Source organism: Colobus angolensis, unplaced genomic scaffold, assembly GCF_000951035.1.
Source record: "Colobus angolensis palliatus isolate OR3802 unplaced genomic scaffold, Cang.pa_1.0 Scaffold88, whole genome shotgun sequence".
Lineage (NCBI taxonomy): Eukaryota > Metazoa > Chordata > Mammalia > Primates > Cercopithecidae > Colobus > Colobus angolensis.
In genome coordinates this window covers 3,343,215-3,348,205 of record NW_012122709.1, presented here as the reverse complement: position 1 = coordinate 3,348,205, position 4,991 = coordinate 3,343,215, and the positions used below count along the sequence as shown (strand labels likewise).

The 4,991-nt window shown below is 44.9% G+C and overlaps 1 non-coding gene across 1 annotated transcript; it reads right to left on the bottom strand.

Moving 5' to 3' along the window:
• Window positions 1-595: 595 nt before the first annotated feature.
• Window positions 596-668, bottom strand: TRNAF-GAA. The gene has a single exon. It is a non-coding gene; the product is annotated as a tRNA-Phe (tRNA).
• Window positions 669-4,991: the final 4,323 nt, after the last annotated feature.

The window sequence follows — 4,991 nt, the reverse complement described above, 5'->3', positions numbered from 1 at the left end:
TTGCAATTGCTTTTAGTGTTTTGGCCATGAAGTCTTTGCCCATGTCTATGTCCTGAATGGTATTGCCTAGGTTTTCTTCTAGGGTTTTTATGGTTTTGGGTGTTACATTTAAGTCTTTAATCCATCTTGAGTTAATTTTTGTATAAGGTGTAAGGAAGGAATACAATTTCTGTTTTCTGCATATGGCTAGCCCGTTTTCCCAGCACCATTTATTAAATAGAGAATCATTTTCTCATTGCTTGTTTTTGTCAGGTTTGTCAAAGATCAGATGAAAACCCCAATTTCTTTTTTTTATTTTTATTTTTGAGATGGAGTCTCGCTCTGTCGCCCGGGCTGGAGTGCAGTGGCCGGATCTCAGCTCAGTGCAAGCTCTGCCTCCCGGGTTTATGCCATTCTCCTGCCTCAGCCTCCCGAGTAGCTGGGACTACAGGCGCCAGCCACCTTGCCCGGCTAGCTTTTTGTATTTTTTAGTAGAGACGGGGTTTCACCGTGTTAGCCAGGATGGTCTCGATCTCCTGACCTCGTGATCCGCCCGTCTCAGCCTCCCAAAGTGCTGGGATTACAGGCTTGAGCCACCGCGCCCGGCCAAAGTAGCTGCCAAAACCCGGGATCGAACCAGGGACCTTTAGATCTTCAGTCTAACGCTCTCCCAACTGAGCTATTTTGGCACGAAAACCCCAATTTCTTTTGCACCAACCCAATATTTGTGGATCTTTGAGATTCCTATAGCTCTTGTAAGACTTGAGAAGTTTTTAGCTGCTATTTCATTTTATAAGTTATCTATGCCTTTTCTCGTCTCTTCTTGTGGAATGCCCAAAATTCAAATATTTGGTGGTTTTATGGTGTCTCATGTCTTACATAGCTTTCTTCATTTTTAGTTCTGAGTTATTTCAAAAGACTTGTCTTTGAGTTCAGAAATTCTTTCTCATGCTTGATCTAGTCTATTGTTAAGGCTTTCAGTTTTTTTTTTTTTTTTTTTGAGACGGAGTCTTGCTCTGTGGCCCAGGCTAGAGTGCAGTGGCTGGATCTCAGCTCAGTGCAAGCTCTGCCTCCCGGGTTTACACCATTCTTCTGCCTCAGCCTCTGGAGCAGCTGGGACTACAGGCACCCACCACCTCGCTTGGCTAGTTTTTTGTATTTTTTAGGAGAGATGGGGTTTCACTGTGTTAGTCAAGATGGTCTTGATCTCCTGACCTCATGATCCGCCTGTCTCGGCCTCCAAAAGTGCTGGGATTACAGGCTTGAGCCACCACGCCTGGCCCAGTTTTTTTTTTTTTTTTAAATTTTGTTCATTGAATTGTTAAGTTGCAGGATTTCTGTTTGGTTCTTCTTTATGATAATTATCTGTTTGTTAAATTTCTCAATTAGATCATGAGTTGTTATTCTGATTTCTTTGTATTATTTATTTATGTTCTCTCATGTATCACTGAGTGTCTTAAAGATCATTATTTTTAATTGTTTTTCAGGCATTTCATAGATTTTTTTTGTTGTAATCTGTTGCTGGATAATTATTTTGTTCCTTTGGGGTATTATATTTCTTTGCTTTCTCATGTTTCATGCGTTCTTACACTGGTATCTACAAATCTGGTATAACAGCCACTTTTTCCAATTTTATGGATTGGCTTTCATAGGACAATACTTTTTCCTTATAGGTGTATCTATAGTGCTGGCTGGGTAAAGTACTTCGGCTTTGATTCTGGGAAGAGGCAGTAGTGTAGTCTCTATGCGATTTCTTTGGGTATAATCAGTATCAGTGGTGCCTGTGAGTTCCTCAGTATCTTAGGCTGCAGTTGTTAGTGGAGGCTATGGTGAAACTTTTCTTAAATGGGGACACCAGGTGGGCTGGTCTTTGGGCACCAGTAGTGGCAGTGGTGGGTAGGATATGCTGATCCTTGGGCCCCTGGGCAGTGTACATGAGCATTGATGGTGTGGGTTTGTTCAGGTCAATTCTTGAACCTCCAGATGGCTTGCGGCTTGCTTGGGTGCCAGCAGTGGCAGGAGTGTGCCAGGTCTTGGTGATGGACCCAAGGAAGGAGGGTCCTTGGGTCTCTGGGTGGTTTGTTTGGCATTTGTGATGGCAGTAGCAGTGTCAGGTCAACCCTGAGGCTCTCAGGAAGCATGTGCATGTGTTAGTGGTGGCAGTAACAGACTGGGTGGGCTAGTCCTGAGGCTCTCAGGTGGCATGTGCAAGTGGTTGATGGTAGTGGTGGTGGCAGCAGATTGGGCAGGCCTGTCCTCTGGCTCCTGGTGGGTGTGCATAGGTGCCAGTGGTGGTGGGCAGAATGGGTCAATCGCTGGGATCCAGATGATGTGTGTGAGTGCCGTTAGGCTGTGTGGGGATGATCTCAGTCTCCCAGAAGGTGTGCATGGGGGCCTGTAGTAGCAGGAGGGGCAGGTCCATCCGTAGGCACCTGGATGATGCATGTGGTTACTGACAGGGCAGTGCCAGCCAAAGTAGTCCTGTCCTCAAGTCCTCTGATGATACGTGCTGGTGCAGACTGCAATGGGTGGGGTGGGTTGATATCCAGGCCCCCACATGGTGCACTTGAGTGGTAGCAGAGGTGATAGTAGCAGCAGTGGGTAGAGTGGGCCTGTCCACAAGCTCTGGGACAGAGTCTATGTGGGCCAGTCCCCAGGACCCTAGAAGGTGCATGCTGGTTCACAGTGGCACTGTTGTATGAGTTGGGAAGTGCGGGGATGCAGGGTTGCTGTCAGTGGCAGTGGTCCCAGGCAGATGGCTCTCAGGCTCTGAGGAACATGCACTTTGGCTCACTTTGTCTCAGGGACAGGCTCCCTAATGCACTGTATCTCTTGTTCCTTAGGTTATAGGACACTGTGTGGGCCAGAGTGTTGGGGACCCAGCTGCATGGTGAGTCCAGCCAGTGTTGCAATGCTGAATTCCTTTAGGTGGATGTGGGGGGATGTCAGCGTGGCTTCAGGGATGTTGAGATGCAGGGGCTCTTGGGCCCCAGGGCGAGCTGTAGTCTCCTGGGAGATGGGCTCTCAAAATGGTGCCATGCTTAGCTGCTTGGGTCTCAAGGGGTGTGTGGGACTCAGCATGAACTCCCTTTTCGGAACAATGCCATCACATGGATTCCAGGCAGCTCCCTATACTAGTCTAAGAGCCCATAAGCATTCGAAGGTTCTCCTGTGGCTAGGGTTGCAGAAGTCTATGGTGGCAATTGCACTCCTGTTTGTCTCTCACTTACCTCTTCCCTGCACTGTGGAGTATCTCCTGGCTTCAACCTGACCCCAGCCAGGCTGGCTGCTTCACTTTCCACTCCTTCCATGATTTGGAGGTTTCCCGTCACTTTCCTGCGAATTCTTATGTTCTGTCTTAAGGGCCAGGCGCGGTGGCTCAAGCCTGTAATCCCAGCACTTTGGGAGGCCGGGAGGGGCGGATCACGAGGTCAGGAGATCGAGACCATCTTGGCTAAAACGGTGAAACCCCGTCTCTACGAAAACATACAAAAAAACTAGCCGGGCATGGTGGCGGGCGCCTGTAGTCCCAGCTGCTCCGGAGGCTGAGGCAGGAGAATGGCGTGAACCCGGGAGGCGGAGCTTGCAGTGAGCCGAGATCCGGCCACTGCACTCCAGCCTGGGTGACAGAGCGAGACTCCATCTCAAAAAAAAAAAAAAAAAAAAAGAAATACCATTTGATATGTGATTATCTACCTACTGTTTTGGTCCTTCTTTGTGGAGGAAGCGAGTGCTTCTGGCTAGTGCCGCTAGCCAGCTATCTTCTATTACCTAATATTAAATGGAAAAAGTGGAACGTAAAGCTGTGTACAATTTGACACAAATTGGACAGAATTGTGGGAAAAGGGCAATAATCAGAACAATTTTATGTGATTCTTATTTTCATCTTTATATAATTGATTTTTCTATAATGGATATGTGTTCGTTTCGTAAGCAGGAAACGAAATGTAGAGCACATGATCCTTATAAACAGTACACACCATTAAGCATTTTGATAGAGACAAGCTGGCAGTTTGGCAAAATAATTTCCTTTTCTTCTGAGGGAAGAAATGCAGTTCATTTCATTGATGAGCTGCATTGTCCGGCCTCGTTTGGGATTAGGTGTGGCCGTGCGATTGTTGCAATAAATGGATGTGAGTGGAAATGATGTGGGCACCTTCCAGACCTGGCCCAGAACACACTCCTATGCCTGATTATCTAGGCTTTTCCTCTTCCACGGTTTGATGCAGAAGAAGTTGGGGAAGCATCTTTAGAGAACTGAGCCTGGATCTCTTAATACTGAGCTGACTATGTAATTTGTTGGCCAAACTGGAACACGTGAGAATAAAAGGATACAACTGTTCACTGGGAATATTCATTTTGTACTGTGTGTGGACAAGAAATCAACTTCTGTTGTGCTAGTCACTGAAATTCTGAAGCTTATTTGTTATAATAGGATTATCTTAACTGACACGTGTACGAACTTAAGCCAACCTTTTTCTCACATGGAATATTGTTAAAAAATAAAGTTAATGTAATAGTCATAAAATTTAAAAAGTTAAATACATTACAAAATAGAAAGATGAATCATGTCAGCCCTAACCCTACCACCCCACTGTCCGTTAACAGAGATATATTTTCACCCAGATTGTTTCTTTGTATATTTTTACATAGATGTGACTAAAATATATTTATTTTTGAATCATATATTTTAAATTAACACATTTTCCTCATTTTATTAAAAATGTATTAATGAATATCATTTTAAAATACCATTCATATCTAATAAACAGACTTTTAATTTACTACTAAATACTACGTAAAAGTTATAGAAAAATTAAGAAAATAGATATGTAGGCAGCAAAAATCCTACAGGAAAAATATGTATATAAGCACCACCAGCTGTGATGGCTCACACCTGTAATACCAGCACTTTGGCAGGCCGAGGCAGGTGGATCACCTAAGGTCAGGAGTTTGAGACCAGCCTGGCCAACATGGTGAAACCCCTTCTTTACTAAAAATACAAAAAATTG